The 20,264-nt window shown below is 42.1% G+C and overlaps 1 protein-coding gene across 1 annotated transcript in view; it reads right to left on the bottom strand.

Annotated features, from left to right (window-relative positions):
• zfhx3b (zinc finger homeobox 3b) overlaps positions 1–20,264 on the bottom strand; it is a 135,871-nt gene that overhangs the window by 61,459 nt on the left and 54,148 nt on the right. The window lies entirely within an intron of this gene.

Here is a 20,264-nt window from a genome sequence, read left to right as displayed (position 1 = left end):
CCTGAAGCAATGCAGTGCACAGCACTCGAGCAGATCTATGATAAGATTACGTCCTTTAAATTGCAGAAGTTATTATTGGGGTACTTTTGATTTTTTTGGGGGGCTTTTTTTGTTATTCAAATATAGCAAAAACAATGCAAAAATTCCAATCAGTGAAGTATTACACTCTGAATGGAGACAATGAAATGTGCCGGTTGGGTTGAAAAAGCAACTAAAGACAAAGGGATGATAAAATCACCTTGTGCTATCGCTTCTTCATCGAGGCAACTTGATACCTGTGCCTAATCTTCAACTAGTATCACGTGTTTTGACAACCAAAGAATCTGCTCTTAGTGAGAAAAAGTGTTGCACAGCAGCACAAACACTTTGCAGGACTCAAAACTGGTCTGGGGCTGGAGGTAGGATTTTCGTGTCCAAACAGACCAAAGCTTTGTGGTTACCATAAAAATTTTTTTTTTTTTTAAGTATAGCATCTGGCATGCCTAATGCAAACAAGAAGAAGAAGACTAAGAAGAAAAATAAACATAAAGTTTCAATATGGATGTCAAGTGGATAAGCCGATTAGGTCAATACTCACGTCGCTCTTCAGGAGGACAACCTTCAGAGGAATGGAGACTGTTACCTGCATTTTTATGAATGCAGGCTGACAATATTAAATCATTGAACATTTGGGCTTCATAATATCAAAGTCTGGGAATGACAAATCCCGCTTCATGTCAGAATGTGTAAATACAAAGCAGTTTTTTCTAGCTGTACGATACTTAAGGCTGAGTGTTTTCAAGATATTTCCAGGCCATCTCAATGTGTAAATATATGAAGTGATTAGTTAAAAAAGCAGTTGGCCAAAACTGACATCTGAATCTTAAAGTTTAATTTAAATTTAAAACAGATTATGTAAATTGGGATTAAGTTGAATTTTTTCAAAATAGATGACCCTTTTCCTCCCAAGCCAAAGTATACTTGTACATGTGCAGATTTGTTGGGAACTTCGTGAATCTGCATTCTGGGATTCCCTTAGAATAGAAGCAGGTTATTCAGCAAAGAAAAGGAGAGCGACTGTGACTGGAGTCAGTGAGTGCTCGTAGTTTGGCCTGTGATTTCCCCGATTGCCAGCAGCACGAACAACAGCTCCAACCACAGGCCCCACTGGGTGCCAAGTGTGGTGGCTGCTTTGAATTAGCCACTGCAAGTTGCAACATGCCTAAGAGTTAGGTTGTGGCTTAAGGGGACTGTGTATTCCAGGCCAAACTGCATACCTACTGCTTCCTGAACCTCATCTCCACCCTCGTCCTTTCTTTTCCTTTACTCTTTAATACCTGCCAACCCTCGTCTGCATCCTGTCCCTCTGTCTCAAAGCCCATAATGTGCTAAGTTGCTTCCTCTACTGTCTTGCTGTAGAAATGATCCATCACTACCGGTGAATAAAACCAGGCTGCATATTTGTCTCTGGGAGGGAAGGGAGAAACAAAACGGACCTCTGTGTCGTAAGTGGGGGCAGCAAAGTAAAGATGGATCACTGTAGGTGTCCTTGGAGAGGATGACTTAACGTGGGCCTATAAAACAAAGTAGCTTGGGAGGGGTTATGGAGACACTTAAAGACAATGCAGCTACTGGTGTTCCACACCCACCACTCTTACTTACTTTAACATTAAATAAAGCAATAATTATTGAATTCCATTTGAATGAGTAAGATGCTAGAAAGTAAACAATGGGAACATAATTGCAGAGGGAAGGCAATCAATGCAGGCAGTCATTTGGGCCATGTTGATTATGTAGGCTGCTGTATGTGCTCTGTGTGTAAGAGTGTGTGCACTTTTGTGCAGCCATTGCAAATCTAAGGTGAGCCAAGGGGAGTATGTGCTGTGACAAGGAGCTGAGTAATACACTCTCCCACATGCACACACAAAACAAGAGTCGGGTAATCCCTCCTTCAATAATGACCCAGGGCTCTAAACAATAGCTCTCAATCAGCTGATCAATGTGTCCACATAATTCATGTGCGACTCACTGTCTTTGAAAAAGGAGGAGGAGGAGGATAAGTAAGCAGGCAGGCAGTAGAGAGATCAATGCCCTGTGCGGTGATAACGAGCCTGGGCCTATGCCCACAGGAGCCCCACTCTGGCGTCCAGGGTCTCTCTCATTAAGAACATTTGGATAAGCATGGCTATACATACATAATATGCACTTCTAATCATAGGCAGATAAACACATTTCTCCCCCTCTTAATGAGCTGGGTCCTGCTTTTGTGACACACAGCAATGACTCCAAAACAGGCAGGAAATGATGTCAATCCCCAAATAAGAAAAAAAAAAGAGTAAAGCAAATTAACAGCAAGCTGTTGGCCTCCTCTTTCAGTAGCTAATTAACAGCTTAACCTCCTGGTGCTTTTATGAAAGCCATGCTGGGAGGAGCTTGCCAAAATTGCAGTACAATAAGTCTGCCTGCAGGAGGCGAGAGCAGGGTGGAGCTACGGGGGTACCCAAACAACTATTACAGCCACTTGATGACATGTGTACTGGCAAGGTACCATCTGGAAGCTGAATGGGGTAAATCAGGACCTGCCCTGGCCCTTCTCTCCATTACCCAGAGTACTGTGTCAACATAACAACCCTCCATTTTGGACAGCGGTGAGAATAATTACTTGTACAGGGCTGCGGAAGAACATGTTTTTGATTTTCATTTAAGCAAAACAGGAGGCACACAGCAGGCTGCAATATTCAGATTTTGTGTTTCACTGCATAAAGTGTTACTCTCTTACAATAAAGACTCAGGACATTCGGGTGGAAGAGAAATAGTTTTGTGTTGATCTCAGTCTTTTGACTGTGACAGGTGCCGGTGAGACAAAAGATGAGACAAAACCTGAACATGTTCATCTCTAAAGCAACCCGAAAAGGCTGCGATGTGATTTTCATACGAGAGACAGAAAACAGGCAGGTATTTTGAATAAAAAGAAACACACCTGCTTTCGGCACCCAAAGCAACAACTTAACTTCTTAATGCCCCACCCCATTCTTTGAGTTTTCTTTGCAAGCAGTAATAACAGCGTCTTGAGGCCACTAATATTAAACTATAAACCACTCCCTATCTTCTGGCTAAGAAAATGGGCCAACATGAAAGACTATCTGAATCATATCTAGCTTTACACAAGTGTTGGACCCCCGTGCGTATACAGCTTTTTCAAGTGCTTCCTGTGAATGTTTGCAATGCAAACCACAGGAGTACCTGATGAAGCTTGGCTACAGACAAGCAAAGCCATCAATCAAACAGAATCCCCTTGTACTCCTATAGAACGAGTTCCGTGTGATTTAGAGGGATATCTCAGGAATTTATGAAAGGTGCTGCTCAGGTTGTCTGAGGAGAGCTTTACAGGCCTATTAATGGAAGCGAGCGTGAATACTAGATGAGAACAAGATGACTGACTACAGTAGATCTGGACTATGCTGTACTGTAGGTCACTGGTGTGTGAGTACGTAGAGGCAGAGGCAGGGCTGCACCCGTCCAGCTGACAAAAGTCTCCAACACCTCCCTGCTACTCATTTGTCACTTGACAGCCAGACAATGGCAGTGTGGCCTTGAGGAGCAGCTCTGAACACGAGAGGCAGAAAGCTTGTTAGATGGAGATGAAGGATGAAAGAGTTTGGAGAATGAACCCTACATGAGTACATGAGGAAACGGCAAGAAGCAGGATGGGATTGTACCAAATACAATTAGTCTTCGAGAACAAACATCACACTCTGCAGCGTATGCAGATCTGGCGAGGGAGTATCCAGCAGAAATAAAGACCTCCGGTGGTGAAATTAAACACGGCCATCATCTCGTGTCAGTGTTAGTGATGTATCCTTTTTCCCACTTGTCGGCCATTGCGACTCAGAAAAAGAGCCTTAAACATCCTCACAGCATTACAGGTGACCGAGGGCCATGCTTGCTAAATTGCAGGTGTGCCGACATTCTTCTTGCCGAGTCTATTGTCATTAGCTGATCTCCTTTAGCACCTCTGCACTGACGTAATGGGAGAGACGAGACACAGAATCAAGCCTCCTCAGGCTTGTATTATCTAGCTTTCACCCCTGGCGTTCTCAGTTTGGTAGTGTAAATATTTCATTAACACATAATTGGTTACAGCTTCAGGCTACGCAATAAGGCTGTGATAGCTGTAACACTGTATATATCTGGCTTCTCTGTATCCTTTTTAATGTAAAATTCATAGAAAATGTGTTTTGGGGAGAGGGTGTTTGAGATCTCGTAAAGGGAAATGTTTGGTTGTTCATGCACTGCCCTCACACAAGCTCAGCAGAGACACCAGCTAATTAAGAACAGTGATGATGTGCTCAGCCCGTGTCAATATTTAACCCAGTCTTATGCAGCTATCTTTATTAGTAGCACTGCACTAACAAAAGGAGCAATGTGGCTTTTGAGAGGTCCTCGTCTTAAAATGAAAATTAATGAGTGGGGTTGAGTGGAGGTGAATATACAGAATAGCTCTATATGTGGGCCTATTTGCATGGAACATGAAGTACCTTGTTGCGGTGAAACTGCTGTTGAGTGTTCTTCAAGCAATTCATACACCAAACACCCACCAGTTTCACCTGCCAACTAAAAGCTGAAACTTTAATGAGAGAAAGCCTGACATTTCACTTTTTTTGCGTGTAGATACTCGAAAGCTTAACACTAAACGGCAATACCATCACTTCCATAATATGGGATATTTATTTTCTCAGTTGCACTTATAAAACACGTTTAACAGAGTCGCCACATACATCCTTTTAGCTTTCCTCTTCATTGTTCAGTAATCAGTGCTTAAACTGTTACCTTTTTCAAGTAGAAAAATATTAAACAAAGTGGCGCTTAATACGGTGGCCCCACTCCCCAACCTCAAGGACACAGCCAGCGCCATCTGTACTTCCTGTGGCCTTGCTAAGACGGACTTCTTAACAGGGTCACTGTTATTGCCGCTCATTAGCCAAAGGGGAGAGGGGGAGAAAAATAACTCCATTTTCCATGAAAAAGAAACAAAAGTGCTCATTGATCAAGGGGATCAATTGAGGATCAATAACCTAAACTTTCATCATTTTCAGCACAGCATAATTACAGCAGAGATATAGTTGTCATCACTGAAAATCAAACAAAGACCAGACTAATTGGGAGAGCCCTATTGCTTTGGTCATGCTGGCAAGAAAGCTTTATAAGCCCCAGAAAGACTTGATGATGAACGGTCTTTGGAGCTTCCCAAAATAACTTCGTGTGCCATTAACAAGTGTCATCATGGAGGTCACTGAGCTGGCTGCCCATTCACAGACATCTAATACTGGGCACACAAGATCGCCTTTCTCATGTGTGCATATAGGGTATAAAATGAAAATCGTTCATATGTTTATGAGATGACTTGATTTTGATATATTGTTCTGGAAGCGCATTCTTATTATACCAGCACAATTTGCTGCTGACCTCCTGTGCCATAAAAAGTTGTTTCCCACTGCAGTAGCTGAGCACTGTAAAGACACTTGCAGAGTGGGTAAAGCAAAGAGGCATGGCTGATATAACTTATATTTCACAGCCTGGCATCGCCGCCAAGCCGTCCTTACTTTCCACACCATATACACTGCTCAATCGTGCAAAAAATCTCAAACTATACTTCAAAGCCTACCACTTTTCCCCTTCCTGTTTATTGATTAGACAGAGCTCTTGTTCAGTAATTGTGCAGTAAATCAAGCATGGTGCGCACTAATCTCAACCCCGGGAGGAAAGTGTTAAAGGTAAAACCTGCTGAAAAGTGCATAATTATGGTGCTGTGTGCAGCCAGGAGAGAGGATATTCTCCTCCCTCTCACATTTCTCACTCACTCTCTGCCTGCGCAACCAGAGGCAGCAGGGAGAGGGGTTGGCAGAAGAGCAACGGGAAGTGTGTACAGTTTCTAACCACCTCTCGCTCTCGCTCCTTTACTCTTTCAGTCCCTCTCCCTCTCAGTGCATTCCCAACCAAAGCGCCGGGGGCGCCATGCTTGTAAGGAAAACCACAGCCTTTTGAGTGCCTCTTGTATTTACAAACGGAGGCATGTTGGAATCAAAGGCATTACCACATGACATAACACATTAAACAGTTGGCAGATTGAGAATTTATATGCTGAATAGATATTGAGTTGGGTAAACAGGAATAGTGTCCTTATTGGATCAGTTTAGCTAACAATACTTGGTATGAGAGTGAAACTTACCTAGACCAGAGCACACTTTCAACTGCAGAAGCTCCCTCCTTTCTCTTGCTTTTCCTTCTCTCTTACCACACAGCTCAGGCTAGAGCCCAGGTGGAGACAGCTATCACTTTCCCATCAACTTCCTGTTCCTCTTGTCTCTCCGCCCCTCTTTCTCTCTGCTCTCTCGCTCACTGCACAACTTTTTTTCTGTGCCGTTTTTGAAGTAATACAAAGCCACGTCTCGTACCCATTTTCAAAAATAATCAACGCTGCAGTTCACATTTTTTTCCCTCCTCTCACTTCTCTCATCCTCTTCCCAACAGTTTCCCCATGTTGCTGTTCTGCCTAATCTCACCCCAGTTTTTATTTCAGCCTCATCAGCAGGGATCTAAAAATAAATGATAAATGGAATATGATATTTTAAAGCCTTATCTCTTATCTGTTCCTACAGGGGAATAATAAGGTAGTTAATCCTGCAGATCCTACTCAAATTGATTAATCAGCACATGCGGACAATCAAATAAATGATTAATATTCCCCAGTCCTGTGGTCGGACAGTTACCCCTGAAACCATCAGTAATAATTCAGTAACCCTTCCCAGACCACAGGCTGTAGCTAGTCAGCCTCACTCAGCATCAGCCTTCTGATCTGATGTTCAGCAGGACTTTGAACTCCCCACACAGAAACTCAGACACACCAGGGGTAAAGCATTCTGCACCATACTCTCTCTATAGGCCTCCTCCAGTGCTTACCTGATCAGAAGCGTGTATATACAGAATTTAGGTAGATGAACAGGAAAAAGTGTTCTTTATCTAGCTGCTGTTAAAGATAGCAGCACTGGGTGGGAAAAGATCACCATCATATAGTTTCCAGGTAACTTCACAGAAGTGCTATAGAACAGAGAAAAAAAGCTTCCACAAAACAGCGTTACATAATACACACACCAAGAATAAAAATGTTCAAGGAGTCTTTAAAAAAGAGAACATCCATACTTGAAACTGTTTTATGCAAGTACTGGGTAAAGTGCTGCTGTGTTGCCAAAGACACAGAAGCCTGATGACTTCAGGCACTCACATGCGGACATACTGTCAGAGAGACGGGCTATATGACAACAACTATCCCCAAGATTCGCCACATTGAGCACATCTTTCCCTGTTGGTGAACAAATGGGGGGGCCTTTCTATTCTATCCTATTACCCATAGTATTCTCCCTCCCACAGAGGTCACAGAGCAGCCATCTACATGGTGCTCCTCTGCATCTGCCAGCTAGAAGAGTTATTAATCAGGGAGAAAGCTTGTGGCAGAAGAGAGCACCTCTTGCCCTTCACATTTGCACTAGGCCAAGAATGAATGGTGGGGGTGGGTACTATGGTAGGGCGGGAGATATACGATTGCACGATGGGAGTAGGGGGGTATAGGGGGAGTTATCCGTCTCTGCTAGCTTTTGAATACAAGAAGTTATGCAAAGTCTGTAGTCTAACCCAGCAAACAGATACACACTGTATATACCAAATGTATACATATGGGCCCCAGCCCACCCCAATCCGTCCTCTCTGCCTAAAGGAGACTTGGCTTTTGTGTTGCTTCTAACCAGCTGGTTGCCTGAATCAGCACATGTAGCCAATGAAAGCTATTTATGATTACCAAGACACCGTGAGTCTTCAGAATTGCTATGACTTTTTTTATGGCTTCCCAGCATTACTGCAGCCATTTAAACTCCCTCTAAGAGGTCACTAACTTCAAGAGAGATACAGTTTGGGATCAGGTTGAAATTTAGCTACAACACACACTGAAGTCCATTCACTGGTGTTTTGCAGGGCGACGCTATAAGAACTAGAGTCTGAACTAGAAGAAGCTTGAGCCCTAGAGTGTGACTGGCCATTCAGTACTCTTGCCAATATACTTTGTGATATATGGCTTTGTCTTTAATAGGTATGAGCATGGTGTGTAGAACAGTGTCATGAAAAAAAAGCCTCTGGTTTTATATATAAGCGTTACAGTTCACTTTGATCTCTTCTCTTGCTCCACTGTTTATAAATCAGCCACACAAATATTTATGAGCGGAACGAGGAAAATGGCTGGTCTGGTTTGTATCTCTGCCCTCCTTCCCTCCCCGCTGCGTTCTCTCCCTCCCCCTGTGGCTGATGTGTAGATGAGGCCACCGCAGACGCAGAGCGAGCATATAGGCCCCAGGCCACATCCATCATATCTGTTCTGTCTCTGGCTATTGTGTGGCCCCAGAGAAGGTTGAACCAACCAGACTGGGTTAAAGAAAAGATGGCAAATTGACTATGAATAAGAGACGAATGCAGCATGTAGCACATATCTCACTTATCACAGGCTTGTAACTGCTATGTTTGAATGAATTGTATGAGTCAAACCATGAACAAAACAATGAATGTCAGCGTGTGGATTTTGTGCTGTGTGGATAAAGTTGTGCCCCCAACTTGCGCATCGCTAGTTCATCAGTAACAAAACTCAATAAATTAATACAACCATGTTCAATGTGTGCTGCCTTTGGCTTCTTTTTAGCCAACCTGTCTGTTTGTGTGTTTTACACTCACACAACATGCCCTAAGCTTCTGGATCTTTATGCTTTAATTGCTCCCCCCAGCTCTGACCCCTGATCCAGATTACTCTGATATATAGTATCTCCATTAAATTGGGAAGTAGGTAAATATTTTCTAATGACCCTTAGTTCTAGCGACACCATTAAAAATGGAAGGAGGGGGGAAAAGAAAAATCAATCTTCTTTCCTTTTTGCTCTTCACTGACTCTATTAGTTCCCTTTTTTATCGGTTGTCTCCAAAAAATGTGGAGGTAGATCGAGCAGAATGGAGTGTCCACTCTCACTTTGACAGGGCAATGGACTTTACTGAGATGCATTTCAGTAATGAGGAGATTACCGACCTACGGTCAGAAAGAAAAATCTTTTGAGCAGCATCTCCTCTGTCCTTCTCGTAACACATTGGATTTACCGATCTGATACAAAAAAAAGGAAATAGTCAGACTTCCTTTATCTAAACTGAACAGAATGTTGATCCTGCAATCTAGACTCGAGATCATTAGAAAGATAATCCAGTCTAAAGCAGAGAAGAGACAAACTGGACCAAATGTTCCCATCATGTAGTGCACGAAAAGTTCAAGGTTTGAGCAAAAGTATGCCCGTGCGTGTGTCCCCTTTACAGTAAAAAGCTGATGAACCATATGCGTGTGTGTCTGTGGGTAGGGGCAGGCAGGGGTGGGGGTGAGGGGGTTGGGGGGTGGGGGGGCAGTGGTGGACTGGCTTGTCGATCGATGCAGTGATTGGCAGTTAATGGCTTTTCCTGTTCTGCCTTGGTAACCCTGGCCTGATGGCTGTTGCTTCTGATCAGAGATGGCAGATGGTGTTTGATTTTCGTATATAAACCTCTGACTTTGTGGAGATGGCTTCATCATGTTTAATGATTTAAAAGTTAAGTTGAATACTGGGAATACTCCAATGCTGGCTCTCTCATTTAAAAAGCCCTAACCTCCCTTCCAGATGTAAAGACTGATCTCTCTTAACAACATGCACCACAAATGGTTAGTATTCTGCTATAAGCCACTCATTCCTTCAATGATAAATTATTTGAACTGAATTCACAACACACATGCTTTTTCCATTTCATATCATGCAGACATTTTAGTCCCTGGTCTCATTTTACAAAATAGATCCTCACAGGCTCCTCACTCACACACATATAATCTAATGCGATGACTCAAAGAAATTCAAAAATCCCCTAAGATCAAAGATAATCCTAAATATCATAAAATCTATTCCCAAATTATTCTGTCCTTTCACCCAACTAGACGGTAATGATGGCACAGACTAGAAATCGAGCCCATGAATAAGGAGAAAAGGTTGCAAATGGAGGAAAATTGAATGATAAGCTCTATTTGATGTGTAAGAGAAGACCGTAAGAAAGTACAAACGGCAGGTTTGGAAATCTCTCTTTTCTTTTTTAAGCATAATTTCATGTTCTGATGGGTTTGTCATTATTTAGCTCCTCACTCAACAAGGTTGAACTGCTTAAAGTGTAATTCTATGGTTTAAGTCCATTTAACACAACTCCAGATGCTTTGACATTTTATCTCCCATTAAAAAAAAAGAGAGAAAGAGGTGTGCCCAAAAAAAGCGGTTCTCAAAAATGATCCAAAAGTGAGTCAATTCCCAAAAATTCCCATGTTAAAACTGACCAGAAAGAGCCACGTACACAGTCTCAATAGCTAATTTTTAACTTCATTTCAATTGTATTGAGGCATTCGGTTTTTAAACCCTTTCATTTGATTAGGGCTGAAAGTTTGGTGTGTGGTCACTTATGATCATAGTTGCCATTCATCTTCTCAGTCTCAGTGTTGGAAATTCCACTATGCTAGTGCTGTCGGTGACATCTGGAGCATTTTTAATTCGATTATCTGACCAATAATATGGCTTGCTGTGTGCTTTATTGTTATTATTATTATTATTATTCACAAACAGTGAAACTCTAGTTAATGATTAATAACCACAGGTTGCTGGGGAAAAATGTGTCATGTGTCAAGCGGTTGCTGGAGATTGCTCGTAGTCGCTACGTAAAACTGGGTTGCAAAGGGCATATATGGTGCTGCACGAAAAATATACTTGCAAATGATTTGGTTGCTAAGAAATTACAGCACTTGCTCGTACATGGATGCATGGATGATGCCAACCTACCTGCAAACACTTGCCAAGCAAGTCTGCATGGTCCATGCAAACTACTGATGACAGCAGCAATCTGCTAGCAATCAAAGCAGTCACAAGAGAGTTTTTTTGGTGCAGCACTGTGTGTTGCACCACACAGATTTCACCTAGCTCACCATGAACATTTTCCCCTATCATCTAATAGTTGTCATATGTGCACAAACCAGTCTGCAGCTCTGTGAGACTGAGGTCATATAGCATTAATTTGTAGGTTTAGCATTGTCTAATAATGTAGCACTTCACCCTCTTGTACCAATATGTTCACTTCTGGCTCCAACCCCCCCAGCATGGCAGCAGTCAAAATAACACAGAGGCTTCACAAACCAACTGGTGACATCATGTTGGCTCGGTCTTTTATATGGAGTCTATTTGATGGGTCTATGAAGAATAGGGAGGCTTTCTGATATATAGAGTAGGGAGTAAATTTGTTAGAAAAGAGTGTGTGATTATTATGATAATGACAGCAGTGTGTGTATGTGCTTGTGTGCACGTGAATGAGCGAGAGTTAGAGAAAGTGAGAGCGAAAGAGAGAGATTTAGGTCACACTGGGACTTACAACTGCAAAATTAATATGCCCTCACTCCTGAAACATCAACAAATAATAAAATACTTTGCTTTACATAACTTATTAAGATGCTCTCTCCCTTATGCTTTCAGCATGCAAATTAATACACTGATCATTTGAATAATCATTTGCATTCCAGATCTCACAATTTCATGTCCAAACTTTAACGGCTCCCGGAGTTCTCGTTTTAACAGTAGCTACACAGACAGTCCTTATGGTTCAAATTATTTTAACATGACTATTCCAACCTAACAAGCATAAATTAAGTAAATTCCTATCTTGTGACAGAGATAGGCCATCTGAAGGAAAAATCAGAGTTTGAATTATTCAGCAGACCTTAATTTTACGGGTACTGTTGACTGTGGTGAAATTATTAAAAAAAAAAGTTGTGGGGCTGGCAGTGAAGGATGATAGTATATTATCTGTGAGTTTAAGAGTTCAGTGGCTATGAGGACTTCCTCTGCTGTCTCAGAGATCTCAGAGGAAAGAATGCTCTGCAAATCCATGTGAAGACTGAAAAGAAAATTTTAAAACACAAACGTGTGAAAGTACTTATGCTGAACAAAAGCCTGCACTTGAATCCCTTGCTTTCATTAGCTTTGCCAAGTAGCAGAAAAGTGTGAGGGTGACCCAGAGGTTTGCCACATAAATGAAGCAGGGTGAGGTGAAGGTGAATAGGCAAGAGAGACGATATGCTGGGGGTGGGGTTTAAAAGGCATGGTAGTTAAACTTTTTTCTGTCTCTCACTCTCTCTCTGTCTATTCTGGGCATCAGTGTGTCATGAAGGAATGTGAGGGCCATAAAATATCAGTGCCCTTGAGAAGCTGAAGAGCATTCTTGTCCCCAACTCTTAAAGCTGTCTTTCACTTACAATCACTTTTCCCGACTCACCCTTCGCTCTTATTTCAGAAGTAAGTTTAAAGTAGAACACAGGTGTAGAAGATGGCACCCATGGGAGAGATAACGTTTGGGAAAATTCCTGGGATTAAAAAAATAATAATAATACAAACTTTCTTTCTGGCATCTTTCATCTGACGCACTAAGTTGAGTTTCAAAACTATGCCTTTGTCTCCGTTTGAGTCTGCACCCCCACACACCCATAGAGCTACCCCTTACATCACTACCTTGTAATTTCCATATAATAATTTAAACAGGAGATTCTATTCTCTGCTGCTTCTTTCGTTTTCATCCCATCATTTTATCCATCTTTTGTATTCAAGAATAAAAGCCATAATGAGAAAACAAGGTGCAAAATGATCTTTTCCAGAACCACTAATAAAAACCGCATTACACCCTGGGCTGCACCGCTTAATTACAAAAGGATGAAATCTTTTCTTCTACATCTGGAGAAAACATTGGCTGCATAAGACTGAGGGATTTACAGCTCCCAGTTCTAACCTTGGACTCCAGCACACAGCAATTAGGCAAAACATGGATGGACAACCAGAGCCATGAACTTCAGGAAGAGATGGCTATTCTCTCTTGACACAAGGGAAAAAAAACCCCATAGGTCCCACAGTTTCAAATAAAAATTGTAGTCCCGGGAAACTGGTGGATGATTTTTTAAAAAAATGTATCCTCAGTAGTAGCCACAGATGGGTAAATCGGACTTTCCAATGCGCTGAGGACACCACATTACATTTTGTGTTACACAACCCATACAAAATAGGATGCCTTGAGGAAAACATCTATCAGCATTATCCCTATGACCTGTCAGAAATCCAGGTAACACACTGCTGAAGTTCTAAAATCCAACGGTAATCAATGCATCGCAAAATGGAACAACCTTAGGGTCTGATTTGTTAAGACAAATAACAACTGGGAAACAACTTAGGAGCAATTGCTCTACAGGAAGGAAAGCAAGGGTCTCACAAGGCTGTCAAATAACTGCATGTTATGAAGTGCATATAAATCAATATCAAGTATATAAAAAAAATACTTACTTAGTAATAACAAAGCATTTGGTACTCAAACATCCTTTTTTAGTCAAAACGGGAAGGTTACAAGGCAAGGGAAATGTTACAACACTTAGGGGCATGTATCCATCCCTCTGTAGAGTGTTGCTGTCCCATGACTCTGCCCTGCTGGCCAAACCCAAACAGAATACCGGTCCCTGTGTGCTCATCCTGGCACCTAAATCCTCTCCCTCCTCTCATCTCTCTTTACCCCCACTTTAATGTACAGCTGCACTAAACACAGACCTCAAAACTGAGTAGTTTTGTGGCCCAGACCACACGGAGGCCATTAATCTGGTGGCTAAGCCACTGATGTATTGATGGCACACAGTCAGTAAGCTTGCCTGCTTCTGTCTCTCCATCCCCTTAGCTTAGGAGCTACGCTGCAGAGATTCACAGGAGCCCTGGTGTGGCGCCCCAGAGTAGCATTTACCTGTAAACTGACACTGTTGGTCTTTCAGGTGTGGTGGCTATACACCACCTGATCTGTTGACCAACTGGGCCTAAAGAACTTGAAGTCTGAAACTCAACTGAGTCGAGCTAAGAGCCACATAGCAGTTTTGCATACACTCACAATACATCATAAGTATATGAGCAGGAAATTCTGCTTTCTGAATCACACACAGCAACATTTAAGAAAAAGAAATTCTGTTAAACTGCTGTCTAGGCTAGTCATATTTCCAAAATAGGAGAGAATTAACGTCAGCACTACTATTAATGTCTTGTGGAAATCAGATGGAAACCATAAATACTTTAAGAATACTGCAGAATACTGATTGTGAGAATAACGTGAAAAGTCTTTACTTCAAGCCGGGGATTTACAGCAATTTACTTATTTTCAGATGACAGTCAGTCCACATGGCAACTCATTTTACTGCAGTTTGACTATCAAATTTATAGATTCGAAGACACTGCAGAAGCTGTTGATTACATGGACTGATATAAGGGTCTTTTTGAAGAAGAAATATGACTATCAAATATTTATGTTCAAAGACACTGTAAAAACTGCTGATTATAGAGGCTGATAAGGGGGTCATTTTAAAAACAAAAAGGTATATCATTGCCAGGCACCTTTGAAGTAAGGTTTTGTGGAATTAGTAAAGAAAGACAGAAACAACTCGCTTGAAATATCATCTTTACAGAATTTTAGCAGGTGAGAAGTTTGTCCAAGATGTAAATGCTCGTTCAATAATCTCTCCATCTCCTACGATCAAATTAAGAACTTCATTTTACTGTTTTACTGTCACAATTGCAAAATTTTAAAATAAATTGAAGCCGGGAAGGCTTTATGGGCTTGGGAGCCTGACCTTTTGATTTAGTGAGAGAATCAGTGTGTTGGTAATAATGTTAAGAGCTCTGCAGTGAGGTTCGAGAATTTCTAACAGGCAGGAAGAGGACTTAGCTGGGAATCCCCCCTAAAAAATACAATTTAAATTAAATAAAAGCACATATAAAACCTTATGCAAATCCACATCTCCACAGTTTCACTCTCCATGTTTTGAGTTACTTTTGAAAAAACGATTTCCACTGTAGAATTGAAAAAAAGAAAAGAAAAAAAGCAAAAGAAAGAAAGAAAAGTGAATGTAACAATATTTTTTTAAACAATTACTTAATTAAAAAAAAAAACTAAAAATTTGGTGGGAGATGCACAGCGGTTTTGTCACTTTAGGCAAGTGCTTTGTGGTGTAAATCTACAGTGAGGCAAAGTGGAGCTTATCTCTGTCTGAAACCAATGAACCTAGTCACAAAAACCTGTGCCTCATATCTGTTTACTTTAACAAACCTACACTTTATGCACTTTTCTCTTGCCCAAAAACACACACAAAAAAAAGTCATATCAACAAATAAAAAAAATAACATAACGGCAGACAATCAAAACACAAAGAGCTTTAGGAACAGAAAATTACCAAAGAACATAGAAAATGTGTCACTCTATCTAAAACAAACCCCGGACTGAGCACCTGGTTTATAATCCACCAGATTTTTAACTCTAGCAACTGAGGGGAAAAAAGCTGAGAGCTGAGAAAAGTCTATCCTCCCCTGTCAAAGGAGCTTTCTCCTTCCTCCCTTTTTGCTTTCATTCACTGTCACTGAGTAAGCCCCAGCAACACCCACAGTAGGGCCTGTGCACATACAATCAACACCACCAGCAGCAACAGCTGTGCCACGGGTCAAAGCCTGACCCTTTCTCTGGCCTTCTCAAGGGGTGGGAGCTAGAAGAGTTGTGAAATTTTTGCACACAGCCAAACACTAACCCCTGCTAGCTCCCCCTTACATGCCTAACAGCCGCTCTCTTAAATCCACCCTGGTTCTCTGTGCTGTAATGCTCCTTCCTTGTTTCACCCACCACTGAGTGAGTGAGATTTGTTTGAAGTAAGATGCAAGAGTTTAAGACCCTGCAGGTGACTACTGAAACAAAGAGTGTAACCAGGGTTCTGGATCATAACAATGTTAACTGGGGAGTAAACAGAGGCAGGGGCCGACACAGAACTTCTCTATGAACTACTGAAAAGATACCTTTCATGTGCCCTATGGCATTTTAGATGACACGGCTGCTCTGTGTGTGCGCCTGCCTGTTCGTCTGTCTGTTTGTGTGTGCATTCACACACTTGTGCATGTGAAAGGAGAGAATGGGCTGTCTCCCAGGATGTGCAGTGAGCGCTTTATTAGAGTGGTAGTACCAGTAAATCAGAGCTCAGCTCTTCCTGGAACTGCTGCAACCTTTCCCACTGAGCACTATTACTGAACAATCATAGGCTAGCCATGATAATTAGCAGTGTATCCTCTAGCACCCCCACCACCACCCTCACTCCTGTCTGTCTCTCCATCCACCACCTACCAGTCCCCCTCATAGAGAAATGCGTCATACGTGAGAGGGTAAAGCGAGGCACCCACTCGCCCAAGTTTTGGACACCTCAGATTACCTTACGTTATATTTTTTGTCTTAATAGCAATGAGAGTAAGAATTTGGGCACATTCGTGAGAAAAGTTTAAGACACTGGGAGAAAGATATAATCACGACAAGCCCAGTCGGCAAGTAAAGCGAGAACTTAACAACAATTCAAAAACCCACCTTACCTACTGTAGGGTGCCATAAGTTGCCTTACTCTCCGCTAGAGAGCTCTTGGACCAAGACCAAATCAACCAGACTGCTGTACACATCCAAAATACACATCAGCATTATTTGATTGCAAAACTACAACATTTTTCCAGAGTTGGAATCAAATCCATAACCTATTTGTGGTTGTTCTCCAACTGCATTCCAATGCATAGTCCAAGAAGACTCGAGTCAATCCCAGTAGTTCTGATCATTAACAGGGAGCGGTCATCATTGCTTGGATTCCCGCATCTGAGAAGCCAGTGCTTCTGCTGAGTAGCATCATCAGTGAAACACCTTAATGCCTTTTCATGTAACCACTAATCCCTTCATTTACATTACGGCCTCTTTTCCTCTATTATGTTTCATCATGATTATTTGCTCTCTGCAGAGTGTGGACATTTTCTTTCCTCAGTGTTCACTGATTCTTTTGGATTGCACTGAGGGGTAAAATAAGAGCAGTAACTCTACACAAGTTACAGATGTTTTCTGTCCGTTAATGGGCAGAACATATGATCAAAAGCCCTGTTCTTAACGGTAAGGCATGGGACAGTCCCTGCGACCGGCTGTGTAAGGCAGAAAAGAGGGAGTTGAATTTTTTAACACTCCTCTGTGCTCAGTAGGGAAGGAGCAGAACAGAGGAAGGGATTTCAGGACTTGCTTGGTTAAAGATTCCCCATCTGATAGTGACGGCACTTTCCCCCCGTCTTTCCATGGCCAAGCGGCATCTGGAGTGGATTTTGTGCTAGCAGACACCGAGGAACATGATTACATTCGGCTAACTGCGCTCTAAACTGATTATGCATGTGCCAAGCTAATGGACTACATTTGCAAGAGGAAAAATAACATCCAATCAATCTCAATTACCGCCGATTGCACCGGCCCCCGAGACAAGGAAGGTAGCCAGCTAACCCCCCATGCTCCTCCCCTTTCCCCCAACCCTTGACTGGAAGCTGAGGCCTGTGGCTTGGCCTGGTTAGTCCCCACCCTTTCTGTCTGGCCAAAGCAGTCGGGCCTGGAGCTAGATGAGTCTCTCACCTCCACACTAAAACACAGTGAAGCCCCAAGGCCTGAGTGGAGAGCTGTATGTATATCACATTAGCCAGTGGAGGGTTCTCTAGGAGTGACCATCCTGTGAGCAGATGGGCGATCATCACGCTGTCATCAGAGCGACCAAAATCCCCATGATCCATGGGAAAAAGAGAAGGTATAAGTTAGTTTCAGTGCACAGGGGACTGAAGCAGAACTCACAGACTTCAGAATTGGTATCTCTGAACTGAGAGCACAGCACACAGGGGAAAAGAGCATCACCCCCCACTGTGTGGTGGTCTAGTGGTCAGGATGACTTGCTGGATCGTTCTGTGGTCTTTTGGAACATTCCAATACATGGGGTGGTGGGGGTGATATTTTTAGAAAGCCCTAATATGGGCCGCATACCACAGACTCTCAAATTATCCCATCCAGCTTAGCCCTCAGTTTAAACCTTCCTTTTTAATTCCAGTAATTACAGGCTCCAATTTATATGGAGCTGTGCACACAAAGGGCCTGTTTAATGCAAACCAGTTTGATTTGGGTGAAGTGTCCCAAGCATCTCCCACATCTTACAGCCTGTTTATGCTGACTTGATGATTTATTTTCTCCCCAAAAAGGTTAAAAATGGTGCTATTTGCATCAGATTTCTTTGGGGAAGCATAAATGAATGGTGATTTTTTCTTTTTTTGCGCATGCATAATATACCAAGTTGGTTTTACAGGCTTTTAGGGCACTGTGGTTTTCTGTCTGTCAGTATCTCTACCAGGACAGTAAATTCAAAATGGTAAGAAAACTGACATTGTCAAGTGGGGAGCCAGTACAGTGAAAAAACCTTAAAACCATGTGCTTGTCCGTTAAACATTGATGAGCTGTAAAACACTGTATTAATTCTTGTTGACTCATGAACATTTAGGTTTTGGAGTAAGGTCTGGGATGAGAAGAGCTTAAAAAGACCACTATGTTCTCTTGAGAGAGCAGGTAATTTCTGGACAAATGCACATACTCCCAGTCAGAAGATCAATTGGTTTTAAGAAATATGGAGCCATCTTAAGAGGCTTAAGTCATAAAAAATGATCATGCCTGGATGTGTTGTACATATTTAATCCCCCACAGCCCAAAGAGCAGTGTGACATGTGTCTTCTCTCCTAAAACTTGCACAGACAAAGAAATAGGGGAGATTTTTTGGGGGGTTTGCACTACAGTTGAAGCACAAAGATGTAGAAGAAGTTATACTCTATGCGGCAAAGCAAAACATGGATCTTTCTCAAAAAGGTGTAAGCATGAGAGAAAGTAAGCCAGAGCTGGTCCATTTTCTTCTAATGGGAGACTGTTATTGGAATTTGGCCCAGTAAGTCCAGAAGCTAAGGTTAAGAGAGGAGGACCAAAGACTGGGAAACACATGCACTGACCTGACAAATTCACAGACTATGTGTTTACACTAAAATGTTAATATCAGAGTGTTTGTGTATGATAGCATTAAGAGTTCCCTAAAGTAGCCAGCTCTGGCTATGAGCACAGCAGCACTGCCTTCCTGCAGTGTAAACCTTGAGTTTGCAAGGAGCAGCCAATCAGAAGAAAGGTGGCTTAAAATAAGGAGGGTCTTTAAGGTAGAGGAGGCTGCACCCAAACCCCTTAAGATAAATAAGGATTATACTGAAGGGAATTAAAATCATTCTTAATATAGTGCAAGAATATAAATATGAAACTGAAAATGACACTATAATGCTATAACGCTAATCTAAAAATGTCCCTGTGATCTCTGTTGTCATGGAGCAAACCACAGAATGACAAGCTAAACACCTCCTGACCTCTTTAAAGTAGCAATAGAAGCCCCGCTTCACACCTTCCCCTTTAAGAAAAAATGAAATTGATTTTTTTTTTTTTTAAATTTTGCTGTTACTTCAATACAAAGAAGCTGTGAGGAGGAAACACGGCTGTCATTTCAGCCGGCCTGACAAACATTCATAATGCTGAATGATTTTTAAATGGACAAGATTTTTGAAGAGGTTCAAAATGACCACTTCACCTTAGTTTTAAATGCGGTTAAAACACCATGCTTGAGGTAGCACATTTTTCACATACCTTTTAATACCTCCATTGCACTGTCAACTGAGTTCTTTAAATACTCAAACAAGGATGCTGAAGCTAGATTACAAATAAGGATGACATCTATTAGGCAGCATTCAGTGCTTTGTGTTGGATCCTGTTGTGTGTGTAGTGTATGCTTATAGCAAGTATGTTTGGTCAGTGTTGGTATGTGTTTTGTTATCTGTGCGTGTGTGCGCAACTATGCCAGTTTGGGTTAAGCACAGAGTGGCCGAAGCCGCAGACACACAGGATAGGTACCTAAGTGGAATCAGGCCTGTTAGATTTATGGCCATTTGTTCGGAGAGTGTTCATCCACTGGCTATTATGGAATGATTAGAGGAGAAGGTGAAGCTCCAAGTCCAGCAAAAATCAATACGGCTGTCGAGAACAATTCAGCCTTTCCCGCTCCGAGGAGTATTAGCACCAAACCTCTGTCTCCTAACACTTCTTCATTCGTCTCCAAGTGATTCAGGCCCAAGCTTCCAAAACAGCTACGCCTGTTCTGTCCTGCATGTTCTTCTCATTGCAGCAGTGGGGCCCTGCTTCTATATGACAACTGGGAAGGCAGCAGCTACACGACAAAGCTTTCATTCATGCCT

The sequence above is a fragment of the Diplotaxodon limnothrissa genome, linkage group LG1 (assembly GCF_057381915.1).
Source record: "Diplotaxodon limnothrissa isolate DT_005_m linkage group LG1, D_limnothrissa_male_GT1.1, whole genome shotgun sequence".
Lineage (NCBI taxonomy): Eukaryota > Metazoa > Chordata > Actinopteri > Cichliformes > Cichlidae > Diplotaxodon > Diplotaxodon limnothrissa.
Note: the sequence above shows the minus strand (reverse complement) of the source record. Positions and strands in the feature narration are given on the sequence as shown.